Here is an 8362-nt window from a genome sequence, read left to right on the forward strand (position 1 = left end):
CCCCCCCCCCCCAACTCCATTCTAATTTTTAAGGAAGTATTTTCTTCAGTAAGCTTTTGCACTTCCTTTTCCATTTGGCCAATTTTGCTTTTTACAGCATTCTTCTCCTCATTGGCTTTTTGGACCTCTTTTGCCATTTGGGTTAGACTATTTTTTAAGATGTTATTTTCTTCAGAATTTTTTTGGGTCTCCTTTAGCATCACTCTCAGTTTTTCCTCCACTTCTCTTACTTGCTTCTCAAAATCCTTTTTGAGCTCTTCCATGGCCTGGGATCAATTCACATTTTTCTTGGACGCTTTGGATGTAGGAGCTTTGACTTTGTTGTCTTCTTCTGGTTGTATGTTTCAATCTCCTTTGTCACCAAAGAAAGATTCTATGGTCTGACTTTTTTTGCACCTCTTGCTTATGATCCCAGTCAATTACTTGAGTTGCAGACTCTTTGTTAAAGTAGGGGTCTGTTTCCAGTGTGGAGAATGTACTGTCCCAAGCTTCAGGGATTTTGTGTAGCTGTTTTCAGAGATACTTTTAGGGACCTGTAAATTTTCAGTTCTTCCAAGGTACTATGATCAAGGGTGAGGTGTTTACTCCTTTCCTGGCCTGTGCTCTGGTCTATGAGTGACCACAAGCACTCTTTTATGTCTTGGAACTGTGAGGAGGATTTCCTCTCCGTAGCCACTATGAGCTCCACCATGCCAGTGCTCCTCCTCACCCCAGGACAGTCACCCAGAACTGTGACGCAAATCCAAGCACTGGCAAAGCAAGAGAATCCTGCACCAGCAGAGAGATCCCTGCAATCACCCTCTGATCAGCTTGGGGAATGGGGCTGGGAACCCAGTCTTCTCTCTCACCGCAGAAACAGACATTTCCCACTGACCTTCTAAGTTGTTTTTGGTGTTCATGGGTTGAGAAGTCTGGAAACCGCCACAGCTGCCCGTGATTCAGTCCTCTGAGGCCTGCTCCAGGTTCTCTGAGGCCTGCACTCCCACGCCAAACTGTGCTCCTCTCCCAGTCCAGCACGATATACTTTTCAGATCAACCATCCAGATTGTCTTGGGCTGGAAATTTGTTTCACTCTGTCTTTTTGTGGGTTCTGCTGCTTTAGAGTTTGTTTAGAGCCATTTTTTATAGGTATTTGTAGGGGTTTGGGGGAGAGCTCAAGCAAGTCACTGCTTTTACGCTGCCATCTTGGCCCTAAATCCTCACGTACCTTTTTCACCCAAAAAATTTTTACACAACCCTGTGTATATATTATATATATATATTATGGGTATATAAATCAAACATTTATTGATAATAAATCATAAAGAAATTTATTTTAAAACAATTCTTTGGTATACATATAATTTTACCATGTATTAAAGATGAAAGCAAATTTGCTTATTAATGAGATGGATATGCTTGTTTATTTTTACATAAAGAATTAAATCTTGGCAGAGTATTTGATACTACGGGACATAAACCATCTTAAACATTTCTCAGAGTTGATTGATATTTTGATTTTATAGTAATCAGTACTGAGAACACTGCTCCCCATAAATACATAGTACAAAATGGCAGAAGTATGTTTAGGGCTATTTCAGAAATTGTTGGAAATTCTGTCCTCATCCCAAGCCAAAATTCATTTAATGATTTTTTAAGGAAACTAAGTTTTAAACCTGTGTTACTTGATAACTCAGCAAATTGTTGTGTGTTCAGAACCAAGGCTGGAGTGAAGTCATGGGATGCAACATGAATGCTGCCAGAAACACCTCATATTAATTACGTGTGTGATTTTGAATTAATTTTTGGTCACTGTGCATTCAGAAAACTTCTGTTGTTGCCAGATTTTTTGAGACCCCCACATTCAGCTATGCAACTCCATATGGGGTCATGACCCAAAGTTTTAGAAGAGCTGTATAAAGTATAGGGAAGTTGTCCTTTGCATTGGCAGAGAGAACACCCATCGCTATGTTATCACATAGCCTGTGAATATTGAATAATCCCTAGAAATGAAGATTCCAGGCATTGATGCCTACTAGTTGTCCTTTCAAATTCAATTTCAACAAATATCTATCAGACACATATACAAGTTATGGTGCTGGATGGGTGACACAAAAGCAAACAAACAAAAGTACTTATTTTCAAGGAATTTACATTCTACTTGTACAAGTAAGTATATACAAAGTGAATAAAATGATGTTGCTGTTGTTGTTGTTGTTAGGACTAAAGATGTCAGGAGTGTGATGTCTTGACTTACAAATGAATTGAATTTAAGTGAGGCAGACCTGTGCCAAGTCATCAGAGTCTAGTGGCAAAACATAGGTCAGGACCACTGGTGATGGCCCCATGTGCAGTGGCAGATTTTGGCCTTTTTAAAGGTCTTTCCCATGTCCCAGTTTGTCTAAGGCAACATCCATTCAGTGATTAAAAGCTAAGTAAGAATTGAGACAAAAAATTGCCTAGTTTGGCTTCACAAAAGAATCAGTCTGGGATGGGTTTCTGGCCAGAGCAAAACAGTTGCAATTTGTACTCACTCTGAGCTGTCAAAATCCAAGGGAAGAGAGCAGCTAACAACTGGGCAGGAAAGTCTTCCTGGTAGCGGATGGTACTTGACCTAGAACTTAAAAAGAAATTAGAGTCTAAGCCCAGAAGTGAAGGAATGCATCCCCAGCTTGTACAAAGAAAAATTCTGTCCCTACAGGGTTTCTAATAATACCAGCAAATGACGCACCCCACTGCCCTGCCTAGAATTAACTATTTCCTCACTTCCGCCTCTTAGAACATTTGCCTTGTTTCAAGGCTCACTTCCAGGGCCATCTCCTGCATAAATTCTTTCCTAATTTTTCTCTCCCTAATTCTCCCAATTGCCAGTTTATCCCCCCTGCCCTACCCTCAAGTTACTTTGTATGTATTTGGAATTTATCGGTTGGTGTGGTTGGTGGATAGAGATGCAGCCTGGATTCAAGCTCTGACTCTTACATTTATTGGATGTGTATATGACCCTGGACAAGTCACTTCTTTTTTATTATTTTTTTTTTATTTTTAGGTAATTGGGGTTAAGTGACTTGCCCAGGGTCACACAGCTAGTAAGTGTCAAGTGCTTGGTCTGAGGCCAGATTTTAGGGCCAGTGCTCTATCCACTGTGCCACCTAGCTGCCCCAACAAGTCAATTCTTACTGTTCTGGTCAACAGAGTTCCAAATAATGTGTCTGCCTGGATTGATAGAGAGTTTGCTCAGCCATGACTGCACTTAACCAAAGAAATTATCCTGTTTCTGTCTTTATCCTTTAATCCCTACTTGTCTGCATACATGTTTCTCCCCCAAATCAAATATAAGCTTTTTGAGACTTTAGGGATTGTTTGTTTGTTTCTTTGTCCCTAGAATCTAGCACAAGGGTCATACCCAGCACATAGTAGGCACATTAATAAATGCTTGATAAGTGAATGAATGAATGAATATGCCTAACAGAGCTGTCATACTGAGGATTATCTACAAACTACCAATATTAAAAATAATATATTTTCAAAGAAATATAAGTTTCTGGAGGAAAAAAAAGAAGCAATATGTGCATATACAAGGCATTAAAATTCTCTCCTAGGTTTCCAGAAAACACATAGGAGCAAGGAAAAACACAATAGAAACCAGGTCAGTACCATGTGAGTTATGGGTGAGAAAGTGTCAAGCTTCACTTCATGTCCATGATGAGCCCTATGTACCTCCAATGAGCACCCAATTAGCAGCATTATGGAAATTTAGGAAACAACATGAGTAAATCATAGTAGGTTGATAGTTTCTTGATATTTTGAATGTTGGGTTAAGGAGAATTCTGGTGAGAAAATTTAAATGTACCAAGTAATTGCTCTTCTATAGAATAGAATCTAGCTTTCTCAGCAATATTCACTTAACCTGAGATTACTCAACAATGCTTTTCTGATGAGGTCTGTGTGTTATGATGTTAGGCTCCTAACAGGTGAAGACCCAGGGCTGTATGATTTTGTTGTGGTTAAAAAGGAGTAAGAAATGAGTGGCGTTAAGCCTGGGAAAAAATTACAACAAAGGTTTCAAAATCAGTAAATTGTGCAGAGCAATAATTTGCAATAAGTTGAAGACATTTACTGACGAATTAAAATAGACTTATTATAAAACTTAACATGATCATAACACTCAATGTCATAATTTCTCAGAATTTATCAGATTGCCTGTAAATTAACAATAATTTTCTACATAAGAAAAAAAGGAAATGTGTTCGTTGAAATGACATTAATCATATCCAAGGATAGAGGAAGCAAACTCACCCAGATGCAAGACTGAAACTGTACACAGAATTTGCCTTAATATATAACAAAGTATAAGGACTTTAATCTCAGGAGCTGAGTCAACATTATGAGTCTACCTCTTGCCTAAAAGCATCATTTTTAGGTCTTGGTGTTTTCGTTGTCTTACCAAGCTCTAGGAGGAGAGAGTGAGGCTGATGACTTTGCTCAACCTGCCTCACTTTGCTCAATTAATGCACAAATCAAGATATTCTCCATGATGCTACCGGCCCTCTTCAAACACAAAGGATGAACAACAACATTTTTATATACTATATAAATACTATTTTTGGGAATTTAGAATTTTCAGGAACCCTTCAATTTATATGGGTCAACTTAGGACAACTCAGAATTTCTTCAGATATGATATATTTCTACTAGTAACAATGAATCATATTTCTATAGTGACCTAAAGTTTATTAATTGTTTCCTCTGTGAACTGTCAAACAGGCAAACAGCAATTATTAAGAATTTACTGTGTACCAGACACCGGGTTAAGTTCTGAGAAATCAAAGAAAGATAAAACTTTCTGTGCCCTCAATGAGATTACCTTCTAAAGGGAGTGACAATATTTAAACAGCTAGGTAAGTATGAGTTATATACAGAATTGGTGGAACGTAATCACAGAGTTGAAGGTAGGAGGAGCTGGGTGGACTGGGAAATAATACCAGTAAAAGGTAGGATTTGGGTGAGTCTTGTTGCAAGTCAAGGAAACTGGGAGGCTAAGGTGATGAGGACTCATTCCAAGCATGAAGAACTTCCAGGACAAAGTATGATGATAGGAGATGGAATGTTATAAGTGAGAAACAGTCATGGTAACTGGATCATAGAGCACATGGAAAGGAGTAAAGTATTTGAGTGGAAATACAGGAAAAGACCACTTTGTGAAAAGCTTGAAATACCGAGCTTTATATTAGATCCTGGAGTCGTAGGGAGAGAGCCCCTGGGACTTACTGAAGAGCGTGGGTGATATGGACAAAACTGCCCTTTAGAAAAATCACCTTCATAGCTAGGTGGAAGATGAATTGAGGTGAGGAGAGGGTTAATTCAGGGATACCAGAGAGAAAGCTGTTGTAATGGTCCCAGCAAGAGGTGATGAGGGCCTAAATTATGGTGGTTGCTATGTGGGTGGAGAGAAGGAAATCCCAGAGATATTGTGAAGGTAGAAGTCCCAAGATTTGGCCATAGAGTAGCTATGTGGAGTGAAGGGAAAAGTGGGAGCCTAAGTGATTGCAGGGCTTCTTTAACTTTTTCTACTCTTGAGCAGGTTTTTGTTGTTGTGCGTTTTTTTGTTTGTTTTGCAAGGCAGTTGAGGTTTAGTGACTTGCCCACGGTCACATAGCTAGTAAGTGTTGTGTCTGAGGTCAGATTTGAACTCAGGTCCTCCTGACTCCGGGACCACCATTGCTCTATCCACCGCACCACTTAACTGCCCCACTGGAAGGGTTTTAGTGTTTCAGCAGTTTTTGGTGGCTTTGCATGGCCAGAGGGCATGCTCAATGCAAAGTGCACATGCTTTGTGTTCAGAACCAAGGCTGCAGTGAAGGCTGCAGGCAAGTGCTGCCAGAAAAACCTCAGATTCATCACATGTTTGATTTTGAATTAATTGTTGGTCATTGCCTGTTCAGAAACCTTTTACTGTTGTCAAATATTTTGTGACCCCATATGGGGTCTCGACCCACAGTTTAAGAAGTGCTGGGAAGACAGTGATGCTCTAAAAAACAATGGGAAGTTGAGAGGAAGGAAGAGGATTTAGGAGTAGAGATGACTTCTTTTTCTGTTTGGTATATTTTAAGTTTGAGTTACCTCTAGGACATCTATTTTATCTATCATGACCCAAACAGTATTAGTGATACATGACTATATTTCAAGGGATAGATTATGATTGGATTCATAAATCAGGGAACCACCTGATTGGTTTTTTTTTGTCTTTCTATCCCCATATTTAGAAGAGGGCCTGATATATATATATATATATATATATAGTATGAGCTTAATAAATGCTTGTTGGCTAACTACTAATACAGAGATGATAACTATAACCCCCATGTCAGAAACCTTCTCATGATTCTGAAGCATTCAGGCACACTTTATGTTTTTATTATGAAATTATTCATAAGCAAACATAATCTTTCAAAATATAAAGCATAGGAAAAGATTGTAAATGAAACCATAAATTCTTTTTACATGGTTCATTTTTGAAATGCATTTTAAATTTTACAAAATTACATTTTTTATATTCCCTTATGATTTTTTTGTTTTCTTCATTGTAGTTTGAATGTTTTATTAATGTCTTTTTCTTTTTTTTATATATTTCTATCACTACTTTCTAAACTATCTCCACCACCCAAGTAGAAGATCTCCTTTCTATAAATAAGTCTAGCCGAGCAAAAGACATGAATATATTGGCCACATCTGAAAGCAGCTGTTTGGTTCTACATTTCTAGTCTATCATTTCTTTGCCAAGAGGCAGGTAAATACTTCATCATTAGTCTTCAGAAGTTATGACTGGTCATTGTATTGATCAGAGTCTGGAAGTTTCCCCAAGTGGTTTTCCTTTATATTTGGTCATCATGTAACTTCTCCTATGTCTGCTAATTTCATTTTATATAATTTAACAAAAATCTTACTAGGTTTCTCTGAGTTCTCCATATTTACGCTTGAGTACAATAATATTCCACTATACTTATATAGTAGAATATGTTCAACCATTCCCTAATTGAAGGACATCTACTTTTTTCCTGTTCTTTACTACAACAAAAAAAGTGTTGCTATAAATGCCTATTTATATTTGCAATATTATTATTATTATATTTGTTATATATACCTAGATTTTCACACATGAGTCCTTTCTCTCTGTCTTTGATCTCTTTGGGTTATATTCAAGACATACTTTACAAGAGTTTCTTGCTGTGTTGGCACACAGCCCCCAAACCCACAATACCAAGGAAAAATAAATACCGTACATGGTTTCCTATTTTTCCACAACATGCTGATACCAACTCCCCACTTGAAGGCATACAGTTCACATTGTTACTAAATGATATTTTATTTAAAGGTCAAATAAAAAAAAATAGAACTCACAACAGAGTTCTTTGAAAATTGGCACCCACTTGTCCAAGAAGCCACAGCGTAGCAGAAAACCAGCAGAGAGCAGCAGCAGTCAAGTGTAAATGCCCAGTGGAATGTGGACACACCCAAAAGAGAAGAGCTGAGAATTCTTGGATGGCATCACCAGAGGATGTGGCTCTATGGTTCTGAAAACTCAAGGTGTTTAAATCATTCCTCCATCCTAAACTCATGTATGGTCCTCCAGGTGGGTTCCTTGGTCATGTGTGGAGCCCACTCCGCGTGATGGTATACCCATGGGAGTGTAGACTCATGTATACATGGAGGGTAACCTTTCTTGTCATATGTTTGGTGTGCTGCTTAATTAGCTATGCTGTCTTATTTTTTTAAAAAAAGATAAAAATAAGGGAGGGTAGAGAAGGAAAAGGAAAACAGATAAGGAGGGACTGTAGTCCAGCTTGGAGTCAGGTTGGTCTGGCTTCAAATCTGGACTCAGATACCTTTTCTGTGGTCCTGGGCAAGTCATTTTACTTCCCTAGGCTTTAATTTGGCCAATTATAAAAAAAAAATGAGAGGGTTGGCCTTAGTGGTTTCTAAGATTCCATTTAGCTTTAGACCTATGGACCTCCGATCCTATGAAAAGCCCTCCAATGAGTCTATCCAGAGTCACTGACAGTCAGAAGCAGCCTCAGCTCTTGGCACATGCCTCCTCCTTCAATTATGCACAGCTCCTATTAATGAGACTTCCCACAATTCTGCCAACATTCAGCAAATAGGAGTGATGTAGCACCACCTCCCCCCGGCCATGCTGACTTTGCAGGAACCATAATTCACCCCGTGTCACACCTTTATTGACATATTGCAAGCCAAGGGGCTCCCTTTCCTTGAGGTTCTTTTTCTTGCTCTCATTCCTGGTAATCCCAACTCCTCTAAATATTTTGCTCCCTAGGGAATTGGAATCTCTTCCCTTGTTTGTGTCTAAGAGAGTCTATGTCATCAT

Source organism: Vombatus ursinus, unplaced genomic scaffold, assembly GCF_900497805.2.
Source record: "Vombatus ursinus unplaced genomic scaffold, bare-nosed wombat genome assembly UNPS02005459.1, whole genome shotgun sequence".
Classification (NCBI taxonomy): domain Eukaryota; kingdom Metazoa; phylum Chordata; class Mammalia; order Diprotodontia; family Vombatidae; genus Vombatus; species Vombatus ursinus.